Source organism: Schistocerca serialis, chromosome 1 (assembly GCF_023864345.2).
Source record: "Schistocerca serialis cubense isolate TAMUIC-IGC-003099 chromosome 1, iqSchSeri2.2, whole genome shotgun sequence".
NCBI lineage: Eukaryota > Metazoa > Arthropoda > Insecta > Orthoptera > Acrididae > Schistocerca > Schistocerca serialis.
The window spans coordinates 447,398,870-447,408,888 of record NC_064638.1 but is presented as its reverse complement, the minus strand read 5'-3'; positions in this window follow the sequence as shown (position 1 = coordinate 447,408,888).

The window sequence follows — 10,019 nt, the reverse complement described above, 5'->3', positions numbered from 1 at the left end:
TATAACTGCCATCTGGTTTCTGTACAAATTGTAAATAGCTTTTCGCTCCCTGTATTTTAACTCTGCCACCTTCAGAATTTGAAAGAGAGTATTCCAGTCATGATTTTCAAAAGCTTTCTCCAAGTCTACAAATGCTAGAAACATAGGTTTGCCTTTCCTTAATCTATTTTCTAAGATAAGTTGTAGGGTCAGTATTGCCTCACTTGTTCCAACATATCTACGGAATCCAAACTGATCTTCCCCAAGGTTGGCTTCTACCAGTTTTTCCATTCGCCTGTAATAAATTCGTATAAGTATTTTGCAGACGTGGCCTATGAAACTGATCGTTTGGTAATTTTCACATCTATCAACACCTCCTTTCTTTGGAACTGGAATTATTGTATTCTTCTTGAAGTCTGAGGGTATTTCACCTGTCTCATACATCTAGCTCACCAGATGGTAGAGTTTTGTCAGGACTGGCTCTCCCAAGGCTGTCAATAGTTCTAATGGAATGTTGTCTACACCTGGGACCTTGTTTCAACTCAGGTCCTTCAGTACTCTGTCAAACTCTTCACGAAGTATCATATCTCCCATTTCATCTTCATCTACATCCTCTTCCATTTCCATAATATTGTCCTCAAGTACATCGCCCTTGTATACAAGTGGTTCTCTTTTCACCAAAGGTCTCTTTAATTTTCCTGTAGGCAGTATCTATCTTACCCCTCGTGAGATAAGCCTCTACATCCTTACATTTGTCCTCTAGCCATCCCTGCTTAGCCATTTTACACTTCCTGTCAATCTCATGTTTGAGAAGTTTGTATTCCTTTTGCCTGCTTCATTTACTGCATTTTTATATTTTCTCCTTTCATCAATTAAATTCAATATTTCTTCTGTTACCCAAGGATTTCTACTAGCCCTCATCTTTTTACCTACTTGATCCTCTGCTGCCTTTACTACTTCATCCCTCAAAGCTAGTCCATATCATCAGCATGAAATGTTTTTTTCATTATCAGAACAAATACAATTTCATTTATTCTGTTAGAAACAAAGATATCCCAGCTATTTGGATTGCTTCATATCCAGCCCAGTGCAACCATGGAATCACTTCACGTTAGTACATTTTTGACATAAAATCCAGTTAATTTGTTGAAATATCTCAGAAGTCATGAACACAGTAAGGCACTTAAAAACTGAAATGGCGGAAGTGTCAACTTTGTGATAGGGAATACTCTGTTTATGAGTGCTGACCAGACAAACTAATATGTTTATAGTCTCAGAGCTTCTGCTGTACAGTACAGCTCCATAAGCTCTTTCTGATGCATCACAAAATACCTGAACATATGAAGCTTCTGGTGTTTAACTGTACAGTTTTAACCATCTGTCAGCAAATGAGTGAATCACAAAATAAAAATTTTCCATCTGGAGACAGAATCTCAACCCATTGTATGCCTTTACACCATGTATCCTGAGGAAGACATTCCTGTGATAGATACTGATGAAAAGATCCCATGAGAGTTGTATAAACTTGCTGTCATGTGCATTAAATGGCATTTTGTAGTAAGTTCATCACATAGTTTATCAGTGATGAGATGGGGATTGAAGAAGATTGAATATGATTCCATGTCCCAATTGATGCCCTCAGATGATAGTATGTTCTGTGACTGACTGCCCTTCCCTTTTTCCATGTGCTTTTACTATATTAGAATTCATAGTTTGCCAAACTTCATTTCTTTCTTCTCAATGCGAAACCAGAAGAACATCATTAAGTTTCTATCCCTTATGTTGAAAGACAGTTGTAAGAAAGCTCGAGTGCCATCTCTGACATTGTTTCAGGAACATCCTGAAGTGAAATAAAATTGACAATATTTCAGGCAATAGTTTAGGACCTGTGTCCAGGGTCATTATGTGGCAGTGAATCATTTTAATATGATGAAACATCAAATAAAGTTACCCATTTCATAACTCCCATTCTTTGCTTGCTGCTGCTTGTGAGGAAGGTAGAAAGTAGCAATTGTAGCTTCCTACATACTGATTCTTTTTAAATTGTTCATTCTGAATGTAAAGCAAAATTTGAGATTGATACATCTCATGAAATTGGAAGATAATAAATTTTCTTTGTCATTATATGAACTATTTTCCTGCAGTGCAATGATTTGAGGAAATCATCACATCTCTCTTTCCTTGTACTGAAACTACTCTTGCTCCACCTTCCATTTGGAATGCATCATGGAATTCTTGCTAATAGTGGCATGTTTTGACAAGGGCAGTTGCTCTGGTTGATGTTTTATTACCATTATTTCTAAGTCCCAGAAGTGATGCATGTCCTTGTATTGCCACAGGTGTACATAGTTCACAGTAATGTGTCAATTCAACATCCATTCAAATCTGGAATTGCAGCATCCACAAGATGTATTAGTGGTCATTTTTTTATTAACCTCCAGTATTGCTCTCCATCTATAAGAATCTCTATAAGGAATCTCTACAAGGCATCACTCTTGGAAGCAGAATGCTGTAGCTTTTGGTTGTCAATTCTTCTTAATTTTAAAAGTAAAGCTAGAAGAAGAGTAAAAGCTGATTTAGGAAACTATGTTACTGCACAAGTTCCATACAGAAAATTCCTAGGTATGTGGGTGGATGAGTACTCGAAATGGGAAAAGCGTCTAGAAGTTTTGAGTAAAAAACTAAGTAAACGTTGCTATGTGCTAAGAATGCTTCGGGAATGTTGCAACACTGAATCGTTGCTGTGTGCCTATTATCCTTATATGAACAGTTTGCTTAGATATGGTGTGACGTTATGGGGAAATACAGGTATGCCAAAACAAGCTTTCAAACTTAAAAAAAGGGCTATTAGAATAATGAAAGGGGTTCCCTGTAGACTGTCATGCAGCGAAATATTTATAGAATTTAAAATAATGAATCTTCCTAGCTTATACATCTGCAAATGTGTCTGCTTTCTGAAAACTTAGCAGGAATTTTCAACGTTAAATAATCAGGTTCATAACCATGAAACAAGGAACAGAGAGTATTTTCGCAGAGACACCCACAAATGAGCGCTCTACCAAAAAAGTGTAAACTACCGCCCCAAAATACTTTTTAGTGCATTGCCTTCTACAATATAGAAAATTAAAGAATTTCATAAATTCGAGATATATCTTAAACAATTTTTACTAATACATAGTTTTTATAACATTGAACAATATCTGAATATGGAAAAGTAATATTATTTATATATACTGATATGAAATATTTATTTTTATTACCCTAGTTTTTGTAACAAATTAAATATAAAAAATTATATTGTAATTGACTACATCCATACTATGTATGCTGGTAATGGATGAATAAAGAGATTGAATTGAATTGAACTGAGCACCACCAAATGTGAAAGATAAATGAGCAGTTTGGCAGTATGCTACATTTTATACAAGAAAGAATCATATTCTGTAACTGGGATTGAACTGAGTGATGAGGTGGCTAAAGTGAACTGTATGTGATAAGTATTATTAGCCCAACACAACTAATAAAATGTGGCTACTTTGAGGTACCAAGGCTTCAGTAATTTGTGTAATAGTGCTCATATCCTTACTGTACAGTAGCTTTAACATATGATATGGTCTCTCTGCAAATAATTACCTTGATGAAACTTGAAAATTAATTTGTCATTGATGAAATATACTACACTTGCATATTTACTATATCATTCTCAGAATAAAGTTCAGCATTCCCTGTCCATACCTTCAAAATTCAGTGTTTTTTTGTTCCTCATGTTACTTAATGTCTACTCTAGAGATAATCATGGACTTTACTTCATTCTGACATCATATTAACATTTTCTCATGAAGAAATGGCTCACTGAAAGTACCCCCAGGAGCAGGTAAAACATTGGCCCACTTTTTTTTGTGGTACAACTGATGAGATGTTTTTTGTTTAATAACTTACTTAATTGATGGTACAAATCTCTAACAATATTGTTAAAATGTATTTGAAATTTGCTCTCTGCCACTATCCTTTGTTTCCTTCTACATGTAAAAAGACAGGCTGAAACTGGCCAAAAGAACTCCAGTCTACAGTACACTATTATTTATTTTCTGTATTATTTCATACATTTTCAGATTTACACAGGTACAACAGTTAGTAAACATTACAACATGCATTTCAAATGCACCAAATCTGTATATATTTCATTAGCGTAGATTTGTGAGACTTAAGACAGCACACGTACAAACACAGTTAACCAATGCTTTTCGGCACTATTTCTCTCAGAACAGCCCATCAGCAACTCCATCTTCATCAGGCTAGTTTAATGGCAGAAATTCCAAGCAAAGTGACTGGAAAGAGCATGGTATGTTGTCTTTGTACGAAATATCAGAGAGGTTATTTGAGTGAGACCCATAAGTGTGCACCACTACCCCAAAAAGCAAATGTACATCAGATACGTTCTGCTTCAGAAATCATTTGTAACAGGAGATATGTCCATATGAATGTTCTTGCTTCAAATGGGTGTTCACATTATATCCCTGAACATTGATCAAAACTGCTGGGTCACCTTGTGTGTTGACTCTGTTTCAGCTTGTTATCCATACGCAGAATGTTTTAGTGTATCAACATTAATGTCTGCTTCTGTCACTAAAAGGTAATTTTTTCTAGTTTTTAATTGTTTAACATAAGGTTTTGTGAGATTAAGACTTAAACTGTTAGTGGTGAACCACTTGAAGGCAAGTTCAGTTTTCACCTGAACTATGTCTGGCAAGACAGAGTCTGGATGCACCATTATTGCTCTTGTATAATCAGCAAACCTGACAGTTTGTAACTGCCCTCTAAATTCACTGGAAGATCATTTATGTAGGTTAAGGACAAGAGTGGTCCCAATACTAATGTTTTATGAAGCACAAACATTATTTTCAACTTTTCTTAGGTTAGTTTCACAATAGTGACAAGGTCTGTTTTCTCTCATAAAGATAGATCCCTACAAGAGAGATGTCAATAATGTCATAACACTTAAGCATTCTAAGAGAAATTTTGTAGTCATACAATTAAAGGCTTTGGCAATCCTTTAGATTGGGAACATCCACAATGACAGTGAAACCTGAGAGCAAATTAACAAGGTCCATTTAGTGAAATGAATCATGTTCATGTCATCGGCTACATTCTCAAACACTTGAAAAGACAGGAAGTACTGAAGCAATCTATAATTATAGGTGGTTTGCCAATCTCCCGTTTTGTAGGGAGATGTTAGTACAGCTTATTTAACTCTGTTAGGATATATGCCTTGACTCACTGATTGATTAGATGGATAACTTAAGAATGCAATGTTACCTAATGGTTTTTTCTGGTGAGTAGCTGCTCTTTAAACAGCATCCCACAGGAGCAAATCAGTTGTGTCATAACCTGACAATGTTTGCACTTTAGGTAACTGGGCTACACATGGCTCTTTTTTTAAAAAAAAGCTTGATGTAATCATGAGGTTGAGCCATGCACCTCTGCTTTCATTGCGCAGCAGCTATCTCATTGCAAATAATAACCTGAATCTATATCTACATCTACATGCTTACTCTGCAATTCACATGGAAGTGCCTGGCAGACGGTTCATCCAACCATTTTCATACTACTTCTCTACCATTCCATTCTTGAATGGCACGTGGGAAAAAGGAACACCTAAATATTTCCGTTCGAGCTCTGATTTCTCTTATTTTATTATGATGATCATTACTCCCTTCATAGGTGGATGTCAACAAAATATTTTTGCATTTGGTGATTGAAATTTCATAAATAGATCTCACCGCAAAGAAAACCGCCTTTGTTTCAGTGATTGCCATCCCAACTCGCTTATCATATCAGTGACACTCTCACCCCTATTGCGGGATAATACAAAATGAGCTGCCCTTCTTTGCACTTTTTTGATGTCCTCCATCAATCCTACCTGGTAAGGATACCACACCACACAGCAATATTCCAGCAGGGGACAGACAAGTGTAATGTAGGCTGACTCTTTAGTGGGTTTGTCGCATCTTCTAAGTGTTCTGCCAACAAAGCGCAGTCTTTGTTTCACCTTTCCCACAATATTATCTGTGTGATCTTTCCTATTTAAGTTGCTCATAGTTGTAATTCCTAGGTATTTAGTCAAATTGACAGCCCTTAGGTTTGTGCGATTTATCGTATACCCAAAGTTTATCAGATTTCTTTTAGTACCCATGTGGATAACCTCACACTTTTCTTTGTTTAGTGCCAATTGCCACTTTTCACACCACATGGAAATTCTCTTTAGATCATTTTGTAATTGGAATTGATCATCTAATGATTTTCCTAGATGGTAAATTACAGCATCATCTCCAAACAATCTCGGATTATCACCTAGATCATTTATGTAAATCAGGAACAGCAGATGGCCTATGACACTACCTTGCGAAATGCCCGATATCACTTCTGTTCTACTCAATGATTTAACATACATCACTATGAACCATGACCTCTCTGAGAAGAAATCACGAATCCAGACACACAACTGAGACGATACTCCATATGCACGCAATTTGATTAAGAGTCACTTGTGAGGAACAGTATCAAAAGCCTTCTGGAAATATAGGAATATGGAATCGATCTGAGATCCCTTGTTGCCTCGTTACTTTATGGGAATAAAGAGCTAGCCGTGTTGCAAAAGAAAGATATTTTCCGCATCTGTGTTAGTTATGTATCAATAAGTCATTTTGTTCAAGGTGATTCATAATGTTCGAGTACAGTATATGCTCCAAAATCCTACCGCAAATTGAGGTCAGTGATATGGATCTGTAATTCAATGGGTTACTCCTATTTCCCTTCTCGAATATTGGTGTAACCTGTGCTACTTTCCAGTCTTTAGGAACAGACCTTTCATCAAGTGAGTGGTTGTATATGATTGCTAAGAAAGGCGCTATTTTGTCTGCATACTCTGAAAGGAACCTGACTGGTATACCATCTGGACCAGAAGACTTGTCTTTCTTAAGTGATTTTAGTTGTTTCACAACCCCTACGATATCTACTTTTATGTCACTCAAGCTAACAGCTGTTCTGGTTTCAAATTCTGTAATATTTACTTCATCTTCTTTCGTGAAGGAATTAAAGAAAACTGTATTTAGTAACTCCACTCGGTAACATTTCCATTGTTATTGTCCAGTGATGGTATTGACTGTTTTTTGCCACTGGTGTACTTTACATATGACCAGAATCTCTTTTGGTTTTCTACCATATTTTGAGTCAATGTTTCATTGTAGAAACGATTAAAAGCATCTCACATTGATGTACACACTACATTTCGAGCTTCCGTGGAACTTAGCCAGTCTTGGGGATTTTGCATTCTTCTGAATTTGGTATGCTTGTTTCATTGCTTCTGCAACAGTGTTGTGACGTGTTTTGTGTACCATGGTGAATCAGTCCCATCACTTATTAACTTAGGCGGTATGAATCTATCTCTTGCTGTTTTTTTATTTATTTATTTGTCCATATAAATGTCTTTTTAGTACATATATTGTACACAGGATATTGGACAGAAAACCTTTTTAGCTATTGGTTTTTCAAATGTCAAACATACATTTTATAAATTTTTATGACAAATTGGATCTATACAGTTAATAATTACAAATTTTGAAATACTGTATATTTATAACTTATTTCTACAATTTAAGATACAAATTAGATTTTTTCTTGCGTAAGGTACTGTGAGATTGAATAGTAGCAGTTTTTCGGAAGGTAAGATGTCACAGACTTTTTAAAGCTTTGTAGTTCAGTAAGAGATTTTATATGGCTTGGTAATCTATTGTAAAGTTTTGTTCCTGCATGATATACACTTTTTTGGCATAATGTGGTGTTACAATGATTAACATGTATGTCACTGTCTGACCTGGTACTGTAATCATTGACACTTTTGTTTTGAGGAAAAAGGTTTTCTTTTCTCAGTATGCTTTTTTTGACATGTATGACTACTTCCAGTATATAAATGCAGGGAAGGGGTAGGATCTTTAGATCTTTAAAGAAAGGTTTGCATGATTTTCTGCTGCTCACTTGTTTCATTATTCTTATAATTGCCTTTTGTTTCCTGAAAACTGTTATGGCCTGACGTACATTTCCCCAGAAAATGATACCATACTTCAGTATTGAATGTACAAAAGCAAAGTATACAGCCCTAACTGTTTCTGCACTAGTACTGTTGCAGAGAATTCTTACCACATATCTCATTTTTGCTAGTTTTGAATTTAGGGCTGTGTATGAGTGTTCCATTTAAGATTTTCCTGAATATGAATCCCAAGAAATTTAGTGTCATTGACAGCACTAATGTTTTGGTTATCTATACATATTATAGGTTGTGCTGGATTTTTATTTTAATCAGTGTGGAAATTCATGAGTAATGTTTTTTGGGGATTAACTACTAGCCTGTTTCTGGTAAACCATTCAGACACTCCTTTTGTAATATCTTTTGCAGATGCAGTAAGGTTTTCTTCATTATTCCCTTCAATCAATAGACTGGTGTCATCTGCAAACAGTACTGGTTCAGAATCCCTAACATGTGATGGGAAATCATTAATGTAGACCAAAAAAAGAAAGAGACCTAAAATGGAGCCCTGTGGAACACCATGACTTAGTCCACATGGTTTTGAAAGGTGTACCTGGGGTTCATTTCCTTCCATGTACTTAATTTCAGTTACCTGAGAGCAATATTCCAAATATGATTTAATCCACTGATTTGGCACACCTCTTACACTATACCATTCGAGCTTCCTCAGGATTATAGAATAATCACATCAAAATCTTTTGTTAGGTCCAAGAATAAACCTGAGATATTTCTGTGGTTGCCCATTGCATTTAAGTCTTGGTTTATCAGATTGAAAGTGGCAGTTTCAATTGATCTCTGTGGTCTGAAGCCATGTTGACATCCAGAAATAATATTATTCTTGTCAAAGAATGTAGTTAGTTTTGAAAGGAACACTTTTTCAATAATTTTCGAAAACTCTGACAATAGAGACACAGGCCTAAAGTTACCCATACATTGATGATTACCATTTTTATACAGGGGTATTACTTTTGCCATTTTCAGTTGCCGAGGGAAGACGCCTCATCATAAGGATGAATTGCATATGTCTAATAAAGGTGAAAGTGTTTGTCTTGCTGTTATTTTTATAATATAATCTGGAATATCATCAATACCAGCTGACTACTTACTCCTCAGTGAATTAATGGTATTTGGGAGCTCTTTGGAACATGGATATATTATTTATTTCAATAGATGAAAGTTCTTTCCGTGTTGTATTAGGTGGATTTCCAAATTTTTCCTTCACTAATTTTCCAGCAACAGTTGCATGGTAAGAATTGAAACTGTTTGCAACTGCCCTAGGGTCAGTGACATTCTTGCCATCATGTGATATCACAATATTTTTGTGAGTTGTCTTCTTCCCCGTAAGATCCTGCACAGCTTTCCACATGGACTTAGTTTTATTGGATGACTTCATAATATATTTGTCATTTTCCTTAATTTTTGCCTCCTTTATGACACGTTTCAAAACTAGCTTGTATTTTTTGAAATAATTAATAAATTCTGCACTGCTGTGAGTTTTTGACTGCAGAAAAACTTCCCGCTTCCTTTTACAAGATACTCTGATGCCTGGTGTAATCCAGTTTTTGAATCTATCTGTGCTTTTGGAAAGCACTTTCCTTTGGGGAAAAGCTATGTGAAAACTATGCTTGAAAAGGTTCAAAAAATGTTGCATCTTTTCGTTAGTATTAGAGGTATCATATACTTCTCTTCAAGATTGTTCGCTCATTAGGTACTGGAAGTATTCAATATTTTTCCCACTATAAATCCTTTTATGGATAACATTTTCTATACTGGTCGAAATGTGATTTACAGGTATGGTCAGTAATTGCGAAAGGTGGTCCCTATAGCTGGTATCAAAGTTTTCTGATGTACTCTTGTCCATGTTTACACATACCTGATCAAGGAGAGTGACTAGTTTTAGTTTCTTGTGTTGGAGAGCTAACAGTATGACAAAGATTGTAGGCTTTTATAATATTTA